This window comes from Drosophila yakuba, chromosome 2R (genome assembly GCF_016746365.2).
Source record: "Drosophila yakuba strain Tai18E2 chromosome 2R, Prin_Dyak_Tai18E2_2.1, whole genome shotgun sequence".
In the NCBI taxonomy this organism is placed as follows: domain Eukaryota; kingdom Metazoa; phylum Arthropoda; class Insecta; order Diptera; family Drosophilidae; genus Drosophila; species Drosophila yakuba.
This window is the reverse complement of record NC_052528.2, coordinates 16,018,299-16,030,051: the sequence shown is the minus strand read 5'-3', so window position 1 is coordinate 16,030,051 and position 11,753 is coordinate 16,018,299.

The following is an 11,753-nucleotide window of genomic DNA, read 5'->3' as shown; positions in this document are numbered from 1 at the left end:
GAACACTTGATGCGCCCTGAGTTGAAGTTGAGCAGGGGATTCGAGGGAAGAAATGTCTGGCAGCTCGAGTTGGGTAAGTCGCAGAAAACTAGTTTTTCGCGGTTGTCTGTCGGCTTCTTTTTTTTTTTTTTTTTTTTTTTTGGGTTTTGGCAAGCCTGGGATTGGGATTGGCTAAGGTTGTTAGCACTGCTCCTCTGCATTTTGCACAGCTCGCAAGACAGCCGAAGTCGGAGGAAGTCTGAGGAAGTCGGCGATAAGGTCAGCAGACAAGGAGACAATTGCACATGACACTTGCCGGGGCACTAATCCGATTTAGAGGCAAGAATAATGCCTAAATTTGTGCTTGGGTAAATACACCTTGGCCAAATGGATTGGCTTACGGAGAATGGCAGAGAGAATGGAGAATGGTTTAGGCTTTACATTCGATTTTACTTTATGTTCGATTTATCTATTGATAATAATTTGTAGTGCCTGGGATAATAAGAAATAAATCAAATGAGGAATAAATTGTTTTATTACTAATAACACACTTTAACTGTTTCAGTTTTGTCAATCACTAAAACCGAGACAATTGCTTTATTTGATATTAAAAGCCAATCGATTCGATTTTGAAATAATTGACATTTGTCAAAAATGTAATGCCTAATTGGCCAAATCTGCATTTGATTAAAGTTTGTGATGACTGGAATTATCCGCACTACTGCGCCTGAGTCATGGCTTCCCATTTCGCCCACTTCGGAGTTCAACGTAGGACACTTGCCAAAATTGTAGCAGTCAAAACAGATCGCCGGGATTGGCAAAAGGCAACAGGCAATGGGCAACTGGCAACGGGCAACTTGGCCTGACAAATAAGGCTGTGAGTTGGCCAGGAAATTCGCTTTTTCCTGGTCGCCTCTTGCGTGCGCATAAAATTCAAATCAATGACAAGACGTCGAAAACGACGACGACAAAGACGAGGACGAGGATGAGGACAACTTTGCCGGCAACATTTGCGTTTCATTGCCAAAACGCCAATTTGGCAACTGGGAAAGCGGAATGCTGTTGCGGTGCTGTCCTGGCTTTTTATGGCTTATAGATATTGTCTCAAGATGTCTGCGGCGGATAATCTTGTTATCGCGACTCGTTGCATTTAATTGAGGCAAGCCAACTCCAAACTCCAGGCTCCAAGCTCCCAGCTCCAAGCTTCAATCTCCCAACTCCAAACTCCGATCCCAAAGTTGTTCAAGTTGGTTCTCGAGGGTAAAAAATTAATTGGTATATCAAAGCATTTGAATTTTAATGTGTTTTGCGTGGTCAGCGGTTTGAGTTTTTTTTTTATAATTTTTCTAGTGCTTTCCGCCCCCCAAAAATAAAGAAAGGCGTGGCCTTCATTTCCATTCAATTGCACTTGAGCGTCCATTTCTTTTCCGCCTTCTCCATTTAATTTGGTTTTCCTTTCATTCCATTCTATTTTTTTGGAAATAAGGGGCAGGTTGAGCGGGAAACACGCAGCTGCCGTTGACATTTGGCATATCCATTCGCATTTCAAACCGAATTCTAAGCATATCAAAATGTTATTCAATACTTTTTGCCCAGCATTCCTTAAATGCTTTGTAGTAGGCTCCCCTTGGTTCCTCCTTGGCCGTATTCTAATTTACCTCCGAAAAGGAGCCGGGCGAAATGGAAAAAAGTGTCGCATAAAATTACAAAAGACAAAAGGTCGATTGTCCGTCCGAAACGCTTTAATAGAAATCTGCGCCCGTATTTTCGTTTGACAGAATTTCCAGCCATTTGGGCCCAGTTCTTTGGTTCGTTGGATTTTTGGTTGGTTCTTATGGTTCCTTTTGGTTCTTTAGCTGTGGTACACGCTTTTTGCATTTCGCTCTATTTTCGGGCAAAGTTCCTTTTGTCTAGCGCATTGTTGGGTCGCCCTGCGATTCCATTTGCCAGTGCCCCATCCAGATTCGCAGTTCCATATGCAGATTGAATTACACCGCAGGCCGCCATCGTCTCTTTAATTGTCAGTTCAAAGTGGACCAGTTAGGATAATTTGCAGTTGTTCTGGATTAATGCTCTCCGGGGCGGAACATCGGCGGTTGGGGGGATCCACGCCTCCGGCTAGAAATATCATTCTTTATTCTTTATAGCGGGGCGGGGTCTCTTTCAAACGCGATTGGGGTTGCTTAGGCCTAGAACTCTGTGGGAAGCTCAGCTCGAAAGAGACGAATATATATATATTCATAAAACTTAACTATGGCCATCCCTGTTCACCGCGCTCATTGCTTAAATTATCAAATAGTCTGGAAAGGGGCCGTAAAATTACTACTCAGACCCACACTAAAAACTGAATTATCCCATTGCCAAGGGGCGTTCAGCGATCGTTGTTACTTCAAAATTTCTGCTGCCATGTCGTCGCTGCAATCTCGTTTCAAGTGCCCCGCCAAAAAGCCACCAAAACTTAATAATATTAAAAGAATCTGCAAATGACGCGCAAATGTTTCAACACTCTCGGCATCAGCTCCTTCGTCCTCCTTCCCATTGCAAAAAGCGCCGCAATGCCAAAGCAAGAAAAATGTAATAATAATAAAAAACGAAATTATTGCACTTCACATTCACAGTCATCGGACAGTGCCATCTTTTGCCGGCGGCCATCCCGTCCTCTCCTGCACTTCACATTGCGCAATGGGTGCCTCCACTCCGTGGAAGAGGCCAAGACGACCAAGCCCGCCGATCGAGAGCCCAGGATTGAGGTTCGCGGATTGAGGATCGAGGATCGACAGCCAACTGGCCCGCCACTCGTTCTAACAAGAAGGTGATATAAGTGGTTCGATTGCCGCGGCCATTGCACACTGCTTTCGAATGCGAAGCTCCATCTTATTCGTCACTCGCAACTTTACTATGACTTTTTCAGAACTTAGTTTTAGAAACAAATAAGTAATAGTATGGTTTTCGCTTGAGTATAAAGAACAACTAGAACTACCTTTCAATTTTATTTTATCATAATTTACAGAGTTCCTCTTTATTTCTGAGATTGTAGATCATTTCTTCGGAAAGAACTTTTTTTTTAACTTAATTTAGCTAAGTAACATGACTTTGTAAAACCACTGTGCCACCGATCTTGGCGCAGAGTCGGCGGCGGCGGCGCGTTAGCACTAATAAGCAATTGCCAAATTACATTCGCGTGAGTAATCTCGCGCCCCGATGCCTGCGAACGGGTTAAGACGGTAAGACGTTAAGACGGTAAGACGGTTGGGCTAGGACGGCTGCAGCTTGGTGGGCGGAGCCTGCTGGGCACCGCGAGCGCAGATACTTAAGTGATGCCTCGTCCGCTGTCCGCTGTCCACCGTCCGCAGTCTTCAGTCCGCTGCACGTCCATGGCCATCCGCAGGGGCCTGCCAGTCACTCACTCACTCAGTTAGTCAGTTAGTCAGTCAGGCAGTCAGTCAGTTGGCCCGGTCACTCATTCATGCCGTCTCTGGTACACATGAGAAAATAGTTTAAAATATAAATCATCATATCTATACAAAATTAGGTCTTTATTAAAAATAAAAATACAAGCAAACAAAAACATTTCTTTATTTAAGAATTACCTTAAATTCTGTATACAATAAGGTCAGTTGTTTTAGCTTCTTGTTAAATATCCACACTTAATATATTTATAATACATTACTACGAGTATATCCACTTACTATTTATTGTTAACTTTCTTAGATATCCGGTTTTTTTCTGTGTACTTGAGGAAGCAGCTCCAAGCTCCCCGACTTCACAGACTTCTCGAATCGAAGACTAAGCCTGTAATTTAATTTTTTGCCCGTTCGGCTGCTTCTGCTGCTCTTTACCGCTGCTGCATTTTGTGGGCCAAAGTAGTCAGTTAGTTAGCGCTGCGATCGCCATTTCTTCGCTCCCTCGGATAAGGAATTTCTTCCCTTTAACACATTTTGGCATGCAATTTGTTGAAATTAACTTCAATTGCAATTTCTGTTCTCGCCGTGCCCAAGCCGCTCTGGCTCCTCCTGCAACTTCTCCAAAACTTGTGTCATTCCCATTGGGTTATCGTTGCCGCATCTTTTTGGGCCAACTGACATGTGCATATAGGCATGGATGTGGCCATTAGAGCGGCAATCTGGCTGTCAGTGCGAGGGGAGATCGGTTCGCAATTCGATTGCCGTTTTGCTGTGAAATAATGCCCCCCAGGCGGGATAACTGTTAATGGCCAATGAAAGAGCCTTGAGATTCATTTAACGGGCGAGAAAAGCAGGGGAACAACTACTCTTCGGATATTCGAACAACTACCTATTACATTGTAGTAAAGGGATTGCAGCGCCTTTCTGAGTTCTTTACTTCTTACTTCTGCTTAATTTACTTCAAACTGAGGTATTTCGATTGCAATCCTGCCATATTGTATTGGTATCCTCCAGGTATTCCACACAGTGAAAAAATCTATCTTAATTAATATCTATACATTTTTTAACTTTTAAAATATCGCTGCAAATAAAGTATGCAACCCTCCGTTCTTAAATACTATATAACTAATTTATGATGTCATGGTTATATTGCTTTATTTATTAATGAGTGCTTATCATCGAAAGAACCTTTTTTTAATTATTTTAATATTTTTTCTCGGTGCCTTCCCAGTTGAATTGCTTTCGACTGGCCATGGCCTAATATGAAGCAACACCATTAACAGCATGCAAATTAAAAGTACTCAACAACACATCAACTGGCCAGCTACCAGACTGCCATCTCCAGCTCCAGTTCCAGAGATCCAGCTGCTCCGACTAGGAGCTAGACTGCATCCTGCTGGTTTTGCTGTCGGCTGGGGCACCCAATGCTGTCGAAACAAAGACTAAATGCCTGAAAAACCTGGCAAAGAGCGCTGCAACACGAAATGGCCGGCAAGAAGCTATCAAAGCTGGCGATGGTAATTGCAGGTTTCGCTGCAAACATTTTGCACCAAAACGACGTCGCTGCTTTCAAGGAGCTGCCTCATCCTCATCGCCATACCCATCCCCATCCCCATACCAATCCCCATCAACATGGCTTTCAGCTCCGAACCTCGACTACAATGTCGGCGATGACTGCCCTCGATGCGCATGCGCAACGACCATGGAGATCAGAATGGCAATGGCCATCAGTCAACCAACCGACCGACTTTGCGACTCACTGACTGCTCGACTTAATGACGGGCCGGTGAGTGGAAGAAGCACACTAGGCACTCCAAAGGGCGGTCCTAGACTTAAAAACTGGAAATTGTATCAGAGCTCTCCGTCATTGGGTCTAGAAGAATGATAAACTTCTCTAATATCTTTATTTTTAGGACTCTACTTCTAAAACAATTTTTGTGCTTGTCTAATCAAAAGTGGTTTCATTTTAAGCCAGTTAATCATTATTTGAATATCGTTGAGTAAAATTAATATAAGAATGATAAATGTTTTCTTTTTTATTCTTGCTAAAAATAGCCATCAAGAATTTCCCTCAGGAGTCCTGCAAGATCTGCTCAAAGGTATTGACTTTCGGTCTAGGGCCTAAATGAACGATTCAGCTGCTGGTGAACCTGAATTTAACAGCCATTGTGGCCAACTCCCTCTGGCTACCTGCTGCCTGTTTGTCTTTGCCATTAGAGCCTCCGCACAATTTCCCAAATGACAAACATGCCAAAACGGCTACAGCCCTAGACAATGGCCAAAAGGAGCAGCAGGATGGCCAACAAAGGCAGCAGCAGCAGCAACAGCAGCAACGGCAGCACATTAATCACAATGCTCCAAAACGGCTTGACAGGCATCTACGAGGAATTGTCCCTGGTCCCCGACTGAGTGTGTGTGTGTGGTATCCTTGGCATAATTCTTATTCAATCGCTAAGGACAATGGCTACGGCTCGTTGTAGTTTCAATTTGCGGTGGGCTTGAGATTTGTGCCAAGACAATTGCCAAGAAAGACAGGAAGCCAACGACTCCGGCCATCAATTTAAAAAATGAAAAATTTCCTTCTGCCTTGGCAGTGGCCGGAAAATGGAAAATTAAATTAACCTTTGCTGCTGTCTTTTTCTTTCCCTTTCCCTCTATTCTTGCCAGCTTTCCATGTTTTGTTTGCTGACCGAAAACAAATGCAAGTCCAGAGTCCAAAGTGCGATAGCATCTACTGCCGAAATATGTTAATTTTCAATTTAGTAGTTGGTCGCTCTGGAAAAATTGTGTTTTTATATACAGCCACCCCTCCTCCCTCCCACTCAGTTTTTCTCTAATTTTTCGTTTATTTTCGGGCCTTTTCTTGGCCTTATTGGAGGCACTCGAGCGGAACGGGAACCAAAGTTTCCAGGGAGCAGCGCGTCGAACGAATTATCACATCCACTAATCTGCTGCATATCATTTTCGCAGGCGTAGTTGGACCTGCTGCCACGCCCCTTTTTACAACAAGAGGAAGTGTTGCCATGTTAGTTTGCCGCTCACCGACTTCATAAACAATTTGTTGGGACTGCTGAAGAAATAATTAAGACATTATAAATTATTTGGGCCGGGGGTGTTGAGTGTCTGGCTTTGTCTGCGGCATTTTCGTTCTTAATGAGCATAACAAAATATTTCATTTGATATGTATCTGCGCTCTTTTCATCATACTCGTTGATAGTTTGAGTTATGGGATGCGGCCTGTTAACCTTCCGTTTTGGGGAACTTTTGTGGGAACTGCATTTGATAGCTGAACTTAGATTCAAATGATCCATTTCGAGGCGCTCATTCATTAATTTAACATAAGTAACAATATAGTTAACAGTAGTTTTTCTTTGAATCTTTAATAAGATATATAGATGAAATTACATATTGCTGCTTAAGCTATACAGAAATAAATCCTACTTTCTCCCTTGAAGTTCATACTCTTAGGGATTTAAATTCCAAATACTTTTTTGAATTTCATTCCACTTCATAAAGGCAATTGGCAGGTGAATGCGCTCTTCACAAAACCACTTGGGGCAATCGCTGGCTGAAACTCATTCAATTCGCAGGGCTTTCAATTAAGCTGAAAAAGTTTTTAAGCCAAAACTGCTAAACGTCGAAAACATCAGCGATTTGAAGGGCACTTGCGGCCAGTTAACTGGACGGATCAGTCAACGAAGCGCCTGCCAGAGATGTAATCACAGCCGGGATCTGCATTTCAGGCCCGGTCAGAATCGGATTCGAAATCGGAATCAGAACCAGCGCAGCAAAAGCGATTTTCAAATCAATTTCTCAATCAATGTCAGGGCGAATACAAAACACGTCGGAGAAGAGCCGCTTTGCTTTTCAGGCTGCATTTCGATTGGAGTAGTCGCGCGATTCCTGGAAGCCCAAGTCGGAGCTGGAAATCGTGTGCTCGCATACTGGTACCCAAAAAGTAAAAGGTTCAAATTGTGTCCAAAATGTCAAAAGCGGGCTCAATATGATCACCGCCGCCTTGCCGCAACAGAAGCCCAGGAAATTTGATCGCATGCAGATAGCGCTGGGCCCTGGGACTCCAAGTTAACCAAGGTTCTGGGCTTTAACTTGGGCTATGGACTCGGTCTTGGGCCTGGGCTTGGGCATGCAACTGTTTTGTCGTTTTTGGCGTGCGATAACCCAAGTCAATGACTGCCACTGCGGTCTGAGATCCGATCCCCATCCCCATTCCACCCCAGCTCACCATCTTCCTCCTTATCCGGCATGAAAAGTGAACTTGACTGCAGCCGGCACTCGAGTGCACTGCCAACTTACGGGAGCCATGGGCCAAGGCGGTTTCGGCCTGGCGAAAACTGCAGTCCCGGCCGCGGTCTCATCCTCATCAGCATCATCATCGCTGCATACAATCGCCGATAATCTCACGCTTGGCATCGGCAATATCGGCGCAGACAGCGCATCCGCACTGGGAGAAATCTGTACAGAGTTCTTTGGTTTCCTGAAAATGAATAGGGTATTAAACTTGCATTATTGTTTAGCATTTCTCCGGCCTACAAAAAGTGGTGCTTTAAGTAATAAATATGAAGGTTTTTACTTCTGATATGTACCAAGTCCCCCTTATTTCTCTCTCTGTACAGTCAGAGGCGACCTGAGCTGGGAGTTCGGCTTAGTTCGCTTTAGTTTAGTTTGGCCCCTGGTCGGGCAGTTGTTGTGACTTGGCATTCAATTGAATTTCGTTAAATTACATGAATGTATAACCATTTTAATTTTCTTTTCGGCTGCTGCTCGGAATCGTCGGGCATCTGGATTTTAGGCCCAGCCTGGCCAGGGATAGCGACTCCTTCGCTGCGACTGCTTCGGTTTGGAATGGGATGGGATGGGATCTCGCCGCGCTTGTAGTCGATGCCTTTTGAATGATGACCCTACAAATCACGTTTCGCAATGGCTCTGGTTCCTGCTCCGATCATCAAGATGCTGGGCCGCCGATAGTCCCACCAGGAGGCATTCCCATAATGACGATGATGATGGGGAAGTGCCAGCAGCGACGGCTCCCAGGAAAATGGCTTTTCGAAGGTGTTGCCACCGGTCTTCTACTGGCTCAACCGGAGGCTTTTCCGCAACCATTGCAATGGTACAGTGCGAACTCGGTTCGGTAGTCGCTATCCGTAATGCACTATTAGTTAATGGTTTTCCAGTTGATTGACGTTGCCAATATTCCCTGTGTCATATGGGTTTTACTATTGTTTTCTTTTTAGTTTTTGGACAGTGTTTGTGTAACAAATCCCATTTCGTGACTGTCAAAGACCCAACCACTGTTGTTTATTTAGGTTCCCAGACCTTTGCCGGGCTATTTGCCCTGCGAGTGACTGAAAGACATAACGATTCTGCGACTCCCACCCAGAATTTCGCACTGCACAAATCATGTTCATTACCCAGCCACACCGCCTCTGTGTCAGTTAATTTCAATTTTGAACATGATACGCCCCAAAAAGGATAACTCGTGTGACAAAAAACAATTAAGTTCCGGGGTGACACGAAACGTGAATGTAAACGTCCCGCTGCATATAAATCAGGGAGTGGGCTGTGCCTCGGATACAGATTTGGAGTTGGAGTCGGGAGTCGCAGGCGACAATCCAAAGACCAAGTAATGCTCGTTCACAGTTCCCATACCGAATAATACCTGCATGCACGGCGAAAGCGTGAAAACGAAATGAAAAATCACGCTGGAGATGCACAGGGGCGAGCGGGGGTAGGTGGCTGAAGGACACGGGGTGGGCTGGGGTGGAGTGGGGACGGGCGGTGAGGCATGCACAATTGGGCGTTGTAATTGAATTAGTCACACCCACAGATTGCACACATGAATGACTTGCCGAAGACAAAAAGACACAGGAGTCCTAAGGGAGGGACTCGGATCGCAGGCACGAAAAAACTGCGATTTATTTATTAAACTAGGTTACCAGGCAACGGATCACGAGGGCGGTGAAGGGGTGGTGAGGGGCGTGGCAGGGATGAATGGATTTTCCCAAGGCTGGACTGGTAAACGATGCAATGCAATGCATTTAAGCAGCGACTTAGCCGGATTACACAAGAGAACACTAAAAATGTATATTTAATATGGCTGTTAGCTGCTGAATTTTCAATTCAAAGCTACATATATTGTAAAAATATCTTTGCAATAAAATACCATATCAAAAATGAACTTTAAGGCCTTGTTAAAACATTGAAAGAATTCTGATTTTGTAATAAATATTTTGCATTATAATCGGGAGTAGTGACGACTTGACCTTGTCACACATACAGAGACACCCTTACACACACACTGTAAGAGTGGCACACAGATACGCACTCACACACGAACAGCCTGTTGCAGCCCGTTTTTCTACTACACTTTCACGAGCACTTTTTTCAGCGCCGCCCGAAAGTATGCTTTGAGATTTTGCAGCTTGTAATTAAACATGTAACCCGGCACTACATTAAGGTTATTTATCGCCGAGTGTCGAGTGCCCTCCAGCTGCTGCTGCTCTCCTACTTTGCCCTCCTACTTTTCCACATTTTGCTATTTAAAATGATAAAATGCATGTTGACCTCAACGGAGCAGCGGAGAGTGGGAAGTGGGGAGCACTCAGCATCCTGACACGGGCCCCGTAATAAAATCCAAAAATGTGTTGCCACAAAAATGTTATTTCCTAAATAAACCCACCCACCTGGTGGGCGGGTGCTCCTCATCCACTTGGCATCTCAGTTCGCCGGATAACGACGTCTGCTCCGCTCTGCAATGCTCTCATCCCGGGCTGAAGTTACTCATGCGGTTTTTACTGGTAATTAAATTAAATTTATTTAAGTTGAGTTAGCTTGCGCTCGCTGGATCTCCTGGATGTCCTAGGTGTCCTGGGCGGGGTTCTGCCTGCTGGCTTGGGTTACGGTGGTTTTCTACCAACAATGTTGCGGTGGGGCAACCACAGCACTCATCCGCTCAGGTGTCCATCCACTTGAGGCCGCCTTCTGTTCTCCTGCACTGCATTTAAAGTGACAATTTTGTTTGTGTGCTTAAAGTGAGTAATCGGAGCTGATAAAAGCTTTTTCTATTTGGACGTTCCGAGTGCCCGGGGTCATAGTAAGGATGGAATTCTATACCGTAGCGCAGGAACTCAAGAGATTGTAGCTATAAAAAGCTTACTTCAAGGCTGAATTGTTGAGATTTGTTTTGGATAGCGAAGGTATAGCAAAAGTTTTCGTAACGCGTAATTAAAGTTAGGAGTCTAGAAATATTTAATATTTTGCACCATATATTTTCCTACAAACTTTGCTTTCCATTCAAGAGCAACTTGTAAATAAAGCTGGTAAGGTCAAGAGGCAGAGCAACGATGGTGGGAAATCAAAAGGGATAGAAAACCAATTGAAAATCTGGCTCTTGTGGTTGTTATATTCACATTATTTATTTGTTCACAATTCACGCTATTTGCCATTTCTGGGCTCAGTTGTTCGGCTGCCAACTTTATTTATAGGTCATTCATTGTGGAACTATATGGAATGGAGGGGGAATTCACAACAACAATGGCTTGTGGCCAAGTATGCAAGTATTGTGCAAAATATATTATTTTATTTTTTACAATTTTCCAATTGCAGCGGCCGCGGCCTCGGTGCCTATTTTTGTATTTGTTTCATTGCTGGAAATGCTTTGTAGGTACATGCAAACGTTTTTCTATCCACTTTGGACACGAGTTACACCTCAAAAAAGTAGGAAGTGCTAAAAGAAAGTTTTAAGTTGGAGTGCATTGATTGCGATATACACTTTTGTGATGCTTGGAAGGTATATGTAAAATTCAGATTAAAATATAAATAAGTATAAAAAATGTTATTTAATTTATGTGTTCCATTACCGAACAGAATGCCTAGAATCGAATTTAAAATCCAATTTATTTTTGTGCGCAGAGTTTTAAAACTTGCTTCTTACCTATTTTTAATACAATATTATTCCTCAAAAAGTAAAGGCTTCTGTTGAATTTCAATTTGTATTTTTATATTATTATCTAAGAGACTTAGTATGCATTCGACCATTACAGATTCCGATAAGGATTATCAGATTGGGAATACCCAAACTCTAGTGAGTATCGTTGGCCCAACTTCAGGCCACAGAGTGTTGGCACTGCCGAAAGCATTTCAATTTCAATTTTTTGCTCGAACCTTGCCACCGTGTTGCTGCTGCGCTTTTCTTGCTGTTGCTGCAGCAATGTTGCTGCTGTTGCTGCTGCGATATTGCTGCTGTGCTGTGGCTCTTGCTGCTGCGATGCTGCTGGCAGGCTGAAATCGTGCCGTTAATCGCTTTAAATATGCGACAGGTTGCTGCAAAGCTCGGTGGCGTCTCCGGTGTGC